Raw genomic sequence first — 8774 nt, forward strand, 5'->3', positions numbered from 1 at the left:
ACTCTGGGCTGTTGCATTGGTTACAAGTTCCACTACTGCTTGCAATCGAATTATTCTGTTTAGATTATAAATAGGATCCCGTGCCCCTTGTATGAGCTCACCAGGATTCCAGGAGGCAGGATCATAATAGGCTATAATGCGCTCTGGTGGCCAATCATCAGTATCGCTCTAACTTTGGGTACTTCCTCCTGCTATATGAGAAATATCAGCGTTTCTTCGTGTACGCTTGGCCGAACTAGTGGGCATAATCCACATTGGTGGTAATACCCATCCCAGGAAACAAGTCCCACTCCATTTGGAAGGGAGTTGCTTGTATGCCCATTCTCCACATATCCACCACAACCATCGGGTCTGAGGTTTTTGGTACGTGGAGTGCAGAAGGCGAAATATCAAAAGGGGTACAGAGTTCACAGTGCAGTATGTTAGATTGCCTTTTTCTGTCACAGTTATGTTCCATACCACTTTCCATGCATGAATAAAAGGAGGTGCACAGGGCAAGGTATTCCGAGTTCGATAGGTAGTACCGTTTACCCAGGTTTGACTATTCTTAATATAATCCCAAGTATAGTGACAATGAGAAGAGCCTATCATGGTAGGATCAGCTGCATCTGATGATTTATGTACACAGAATTCCCCTTGCACAGGTATAACTCGTATTGGTTTAGTTGAGTTCCATCCGGGGAAATTCTGTACTTCTGTTTGGTGTGGCATTTCGCTTACCATACCAATGGCATTTAATGGTATTGGTAATAAGGGCATACCTCCCTCTGAATCATCTGGCCCAAGAGAGCAAACAAGGCAATTGGTCCTATTTGCAACATTGGCTACCATCTCAGCTAAGCCTACCCACATATTGTGGTCATGGCGGAATCCATATTTAGTAAATTTGGTCAGATTCAAGGACCCTTCCCCTTCCCAAGGGATCAGGATTAATAATAAAATCATGTTGATGTGTAGTATATGCATTCCTTCCACAAAAGATTACCTTATTGTGATAGCATAAAAATATTAGCCCCAATATAATTCCCCCAGTGACAGAAATGGGGAACCACCAAGACCAAAACATATATCCCAAGGATCCCCAATGAGTAATATCCTTGATAATTGTTCCACAAGGGGGGGGGCAGTCAATTAATTGTATTAGAGAATCTTCCCGTTCACAATCGCTGGTTTAGACGCTCCTCAAGCTTCAGGCGTGCGCAGGTCAGCCAGCTTCCAGGTTGTGGCTGCAGCAGGCTGGTCGTCTAATGTTGCCCGTGACCTAGCCCGTTCCCCGTAGGGCTAGATACAGGGGTTTTTGGAGAGAGTCAGTTTTAAAGGATTAGAGGGGTCACCTTTGCACGTCCAACTGCCTTCGGACTTCTTCAAACGGGAGTGATGAATCCAGGGGGTCACCTCAGCTACCTTCACCGCTGTTGGAGTAGAGAGCAAGACGGTGTAAGGTCCACGCCACTTAGGTGCAAGTGGATCACGTTTCCACTCTTTCACCCATACGCTATCGCCAGCCCGGAACTGATGAATCGGCTCGGCAATGCTGCACGGCGTGCGCTCGAGGGCCCACCTGTTAAGAGAAACAAAAACACGAGAGAGAGATTGCACTTGTTCCTGTGTCACATGGTCTCCTATTTGTTTGAGGTCAGCTGGAATATCCTGAACAAAGGAGGGCGGCCTCCCATACAGGAGCTCAAAAGGTGACAACTTAAGTCTTTTTGTGGGTGCACACCGAACACGAAACAGTGTTATGGGTAACACATCTACCCATCCCAATCCCGTTTCCTGGGTTAATTTTGCCAATTGGGTTTTCAGAGTCCGATTCATTCTTTCAGTTTTCCCTGAACTTTGAGGCCTATATGCTGCATGCAGTCTCCATTTCACTTGTAGGACTCGACATACTTCTTGTACTACTTGATCAATGAACGCTGGCCCATTATCACTTCCAATGCATCTAGGTAACCCAAACCTCGGGATCAATTCAGTGAGGAGTCTCTTAGTTACCTCTCGTGCCTTTTCAGTTCGGGTGGGAAAAGCTTCAACCCATCCGGTAAGAGTATCTACAAACACAAGGAGATACTTGAATCCCTTAGAAGGGACCAGCTCTGTGAAGTCCACAATTAGGCTTTCCATGGGGACATATCCCACATGTTGGATTCCAGGAGGTTGTACCGGTCCCTGCCTGGGATTGTTTTTAGCACAAAGAACACATTTCTGTGAAATGCAAGTTGCTAATTGTGATAGGTTAATAATATACAACTTCCGACTGAGACTCTCTCTGGTTGCAGTACCGCCAAGGTGAGTAGATTCATGATAATTTCTTACAATTGTGCCTGCTAGGTGATGAGGTACATAAATCCTATTGTCCGGCAGGATCATCCAACCGTCCTTCACAACCGCTCCTTCCTGTTCAGCCCACTTCCTCTCTTCTGGGGTATAGTGAGGTTTAACTTCTCCTGGAACTACCTCTGGTATGAGGGCTGCTATAAATCCTCCCACAGGCTTTTGGGCTGCCTCTCGGGCTGCTTTATCAGCAGCATGATTTCCTCTGGTTATTGGATCCCTTCCTCGTCCATGACCTTTGCAGTGCATTACAGCAATCTGTTCTGGAGCCCATACTGCTTCCAACAGGATTTCTACTTCAGGTCCATATTTCAAGGCCTTCCCGTGGGCTCCAATTAGACCTCTTTCTTTCCATAGAGCACCATGTGCATGCAGGGTTAAGAAGGCATATTTAGAATCAATATAGATGTTTGCCTTACATCCGGCTGCCAATTGCAGAGCTCTAGTTAAACCTATAAGTTCAGCTTTTTGTGCTGAGGTGCCAGCAGGCAAAGCTTCAGCTTCCACAACTTCCTCATTGGTGACCACAGCATATCCTGCTCGTCTGGCACCTTCATGCAGGTAACTGCTACCATCAGTATAATATACAACATCTGGATTTTTCAATGGTTCATCTTTCAGATCGGGTCTACTGGAATAAACTTCATCCATTATTTGGAGACAATCATGTGATTCTTCATCATCTACCTCTGGTAGGGGCAGCAAAGTTGCTGGATTGAGCATATTCACTACTCGTAGATGAATCCTGGGATTTTCACACAATAGGCCTTGGTATCTAGCCATCCTTGGGTTCGTTAGCCAATAACTACCCTTATATTCCATGAGTGTCAGAACAGCATGAGGTACATTCACATACATCGTCTGGCCGAAGGTAAATTTATCAGCTTCTTTGACAAGGCTTGCAGTGGCCGCTACTGCCCTTAGGCATGGAGGCCATCCTTTTGCTACTGAGTCCAATTGTTTTGACAAATAAGCTACTGGACGATTCCAACTTCCTAATCTCTGGGTCAGGACTGCCGCTGCAATCCCATTCTGTTCATGTACATACAGCTGAAAGGGTTTTTCCGAATTAGGCAGTCCAAGGGCTGGGGCCTCCATAAGTCGTTGTTTGATAACTAAAAAGGCTTGTTGCTGCTCAGGTCCCCATACGAATGGGTCCTTTTCTGCACCTCGAGTGCTTTCATGTAAGGGCTTGGCCAGACTGCTGAAATCAGGTATCCATAGTCTACAAAACCCTGCTGTTCCCAGGAATCCTCTGAGTTGTTTCCTTGTGGTAGGTTCCTTGATAAGGCAAATAGCTTCTTTCCTCTCTGGCCTCAATGCTCGTTGTTGGTGTGAGATGTCAAAGCCCAAATATTTGACCTTTTCTAAACATAACTGTGCCTTTTTCTGGGAAACTCGGTAGCCAGCTTCCCAGAGCAAGTGGAGCAGTTCCTCTGTCCCTTCTTTACAGGTATCAAAATCCTTTGCTGCTAATATAAGGTCATCTACATATTGCAGAACCACCTTTTCTCCAGGTATTGAGGGGTAACTTGTTAGATCCTTCGCCAAGGCAGTGCCAAATAAAGTTGGGGAATTTTTGAATCCCTGGGGCAATCTCGTCCAGGTTAGCTGGCCTTTTGTTCCTGTTAAAGGGTCTTCCCACTGGAAGGCAAATATAGGTTGGCTCTGTGGTGCCAGCCGGCAACAGAAGAATGCATCTTTCAAGTCCAATACAGTAAAAAATGTTGCTTCTGGTGGAATCAAACTCAGCAGGGTATATGGGTTTGGTACATTTGGGTGCAAGGTCTCGATAGCCTGGTTTACGAGCCTCAAGTCCTGTACTGGCCTATATTCATCTGTCCCAGGTTTCCGAACAGGCAATAGAGGTGTGTTCCATTCTGATTGGCAGGGCTTAAGCAGACCATATTTTAATAGGCGGTCCAAATGTTTCTGGATGCCCTCTGCTGCTCGCCGGGGTAAAGGATATTGCTTTACAGATACAGGGGTAGCCATAGGTTTTAGGGTTACTACAATTGGAGCTATATTCTTAGCCATTCCTGGTGGGCTATTTTCGGCCCATACTCCTGGTGGCACCTGTAGGGTTCGGAGGAGCTTGTTTAACTCTGTATCCAATGTGGGTTGGACTTGCAGGGCTGACATTAGGCGCCATGATTGTTCCTTAGGTACTGAGAGGGAAATTATTCCTGCTGCCTTTGATGGCAGTTTCATTTCTGGACCTCGAGGAGTGAAGGTGATTTGGGCCTGCAATTTGGACAGCATATCTCTACCCAAGAGAGGTATTGGACACTCAGGTATATACAAAAACTGATGGGTTAAACGATGTCCCCCAATCTGGCATTCCAAAGGTTGGAGGAAAGACCTCTTAGCTGACTGACCAGTGGCACTTTTAATGACTACACTTTTGGATGCCTTTTTCTGCAATAGTTCTGGGAGTACTGAGTATTCAGCCCCAGTATCAATCATAAAGTCTATTAAATGGCTCCCTAATTGAATCGTGACCGTGGGCTCCTGGAAGCCTAACTTTATGGAGTCCGGTCGTTCCTAGTCTTGGGTAAAATCCTCCTCTGCTAGTCCAATGAAATTGTCCCTACTCCGTCCTTGTCCAGGTCTCTGATATCTTCCATCTCGGATCATTCCCCGTCCCCGTCCCTGGTTTCTTGGGCCGGAGCCTGGGCCTGGGCCTGGGCCTGGGCCTGGGCGTACTTCTTCCAACCTCAGGGGTTCAGGACACTCCCGCTTCCAATGACCCTCCTTCTTGCAATTCACACATTGATTCCTTCCCAGTGGTGGATTCCTTCCCCGCCCTCTCCCTCCATTTAAGGGGCGGTAGTCTTGCTTCACTGCTGTGGCTAACATCACCATCTTTTCCTTCTGCCACTTCTTCTTCTCTTGCTTCTCAGCCTCATCCCTATTCCGATAAACTCGGCGTGCAATGGCCATAATTTGGCTCATCAGCATCCCTTCCCATCCTTTTGATTTCTGAATTTTCTTACGAATGTCAGAAGCGCACTGGGCCACAAATGTAGCAGTAATCATTCTGCTGTTTTCAGGGGCTTCAGGGTCAAAAGAAGTCCATATACGATAGGCTTCCTGCAGCCTCTCTAAAAAGTCTCCTGGACTCTCATTTGGTTTCTGTTCTACTTCTGAGACTTTAGACATATTAGTGGGCTTCTGGCATGCCCTGCGGATACCTTGCACAAGCGTCTGGCAGTAGGTGGTAAGCCTGGCCAGATGAATTGCATTGTTTGGATCCCAATTAGGATCTTCCAAGGGAAAGTTGTCCCGGAGATGACGGTCAACATTTAAAATATTTCCCACTCTGGCCTGCTCACGCAAATATATCTGTGCCTTTTCAATTATGTCTCTCCTTTCCTCAGTGGTGAACAGAGTATTCAGGAGCTGGCGGCAATCTGTCCAAGTAGGACTATGAGTATTTATTATTGAAGTCACCAAGTCCATCATAGCCTGAGGTTTTTCTGCAAAAGATGGGGTGTGTGTTTTCCAATTCATCAGATCCGTAGTTGTGAATGGAATGTACTGGAGGGTCGAAGTTCGAGGTGGCCGTGGTCCGAGTTGCCCGTTAACCAGCACAGGCTCCTCAAGTGCATCAAATACTCTTCTGAGAGGGGCTACTACGTGATCTTTCTCTTCGCTTTGCTCTAGGGGCCTCAAATCATAGGGGATAGTATCTGTCCCAAGGCGTTCTTTTAGCAGCCTTATACGCCTGGCTGTATTGCTTGCTGACCGATTAAGGTCTCCCTGTAACTTCTGTAATAATTCTCTAGGACTTGGATGTACAGGGGTTTGGGGTAGGCAATCAGTTGTTCCACTAAAAGAGACTGTAGATGGAGTTCTACTGGGACTCACAGGTGGAATAACCACTTCTGCTTGGGCTTTATTATAGGCCTCCAATGCCTCCTGAAGATATTTATCATAATCTATCAAGGAATCAAGTTCTGTGACTCCAGCCCCATTATTCATTCCACTTTCTTGCCTTGGGGTTACAACTGGTGGAGTGTTTGGATTAGGCTCCCTTCGATGTGGAGCATAGGGTGGAGGTGGAAGCACCTCTTCCTCTGGTCCCTCAAAAATGGGTTTGAGTTTATTTGGCAAGATTCCTTTCCTAGCTTCGGCTTTTACAGCCAATAATTTGCATCGTTTGACTTTGCATTCCCTTATCCATGGAGGATTTTTATTTAATGTGCTCAGCCAAGAATCTATATATGAAAATTGTTCTGGGCACCCTCCAGTTTCTTTGGCGATATTAGACCAAAGTTTGCTTACTAAATTTATATCAAAGGTTCCCTGAGATGGCCATTCAGTATTTTGTTTCGGCCACTCTAATTCACATAACGTTCTCAGGCGCTCTGGCGTCATTTTGACTCCATATGCCCCTGAGAAGGCTTTCTTAAAATTATTTAACATACATTCAAGAGGTGTATTTTCCCCCTTTGAACCCCCAACTCCCATTGTATGGCCCTGTGAAGTATCCACTCAGTCACTCACACACACGCTTCGTGAGATTCCTTGCCCGGGTGAAGTCGCCTTACCGGGAACCGAAGTACTACCCACTCCACACTCAGGTCAGCTACAAATTGTACTTTCTCACACATACAATGCGCTGGATACTTCACCATACTCTACCTCCCAACCTTTCCTTTCCCTACACCAGATCACCATCTGATGTACCCAACCACCTAGCGTACTCAGTTCCCCTTTACTGAGACGCAGAAGTTTGATCAAGACTTCTCTTCCTCCCAATTAATTGGAGGGCCAAAAACCCCTTAGTGCACTTACCCTTAGTTGGTTGCCTGTTTATTTCTCTGGTTCCCCCCGGTCCGTCGCCGTCGGTGGGCAGGGTATCAGACAGACGAGACTTCTGCGTTCCCCTGGAAAAAAACTTTCCAGTGCGCGCTGGGTAAGCAGTGAGTGGTCCTCTCTCTTGTACCCTGCCCAGTAAGGCGAAGGGGCTGCGTTCCAGCAGACCACTTATCCGAGTCACGGCACCATAAAATGTAGCACCCTGCTTGTGGTTAACGCTTAGCTGGAATGAAATATTCAACGCAGCAATAGAGAAATTAAAATAATAATTTATTTGTCAGACAAATAAATGAGAGGCACAGTGGTATATGGTTACCAAGCTCTGGCCTGGTCTCCTGCCATTATGGCCAGCACTTATATTCCCTCAGTCCAGCCCCCTTGCTCCTCCTTTGGCTGCCTCTGTCCAATCAGCCTGGTTGAATTTCCTATTGGCTGATTGCTATAACCAATCCTAAAAGATACACCCATTTCCTATTGCCTTTTATGGGATACAAAAAGCTATATATTCTTCTATCTATAAATGACAAATAAGTAGTCATATATCTTACATTTGTCTCAACAAGGAACCTTAATTACCAGCTCACCTCTTGCCCTCCTTGCCCTATTGCCCTCCAAAACAGATGGTTAATAGTTTTAAATTTTTATCTTAAACAGATGTCAGAGATCTTGGGTTCACATTCTCATGCATCATCAATGAAAGATCTCCTTTTTGGAGGTCTTTAAACAAAGGCCTGACAACCATATGTCAGGAGTGCTCGATGGCGTCTCCTGTCTGGCAGGGGGCTGGGCTCGTTTGCCCCTCTGGTCTCCTACAGCAATATGACTCTATGAAATAAGAATTTAACATTTCTTTCTTTCTAGATCCTTTGCATAATTACATTTAAGCCAGTATATTTCATACATTATCATAGATAGCTTTTTAGAAGAATAAACCTTCTCAAAGTGAAAGGAAGGAATAGTTTACAGCCTCAAAATAAAATAGGAAAAAAGCCTCTTCTTCTGTTTACACTTCTCCAGCCAGTTGCTTTCTTTTCCATTTGCTCTTGGCCTTTAACCTTAGGAAGATATGTCTCAAATTTAATGGGAGGCACTATTTACCAACTCTTAATTATGCAGGGTCAGTGTAACCTTGCTCTCAACTTGTAATTCCCTTTTTACGACTTTGAGAATTGTTTTCTGCTATAAATCAGGGGGCCCCCTTGTCCAGGAGGATAAACATCTTGCCAAAGTACTTAGGCAGCTGGTCTTCTGCCTGGCATAAAACATTTGAAAATCTTTAAGCTCATTTTAAAATACAGACCCTAATCAAACTATAAGCCTTGATAAAAATGCAGGCTATGATTAGATGCCTCAGTGTCTGCTCCTGAGGATCCAGCACAGGTGAGGACCCTTCAGGCTCATGCCCCAGGCCCGGCTCAGCTGGTCCTGGAGGTGGGGACTCCTGTGCAGGCTGGGATTCCTCAGGTTCAGCCTCTGAATCTGATTCCAAGGCCATCACAGGTGGCCTCTTCCAGGATAATGGAACTGCCTCCCCCTCTGCATGTCTCTCTCTCTGACTCTGGTGGCTTCTCACTTCCTCCCCTCTTTTGAAAATGCATCCCTCCTTCCCTCACCAG

The sequence above is a fragment of the Podarcis pityusensis genome, assembly GCF_964106645.2.
Source record: "Podarcis pityusensis genome assembly, contig: HAP1_SCAFFOLD_451, whole genome shotgun sequence".
Taxonomy (NCBI): Eukaryota; Metazoa; Chordata; class Lepidosauria; order Squamata; family Lacertidae; genus Podarcis; species Podarcis pityusensis.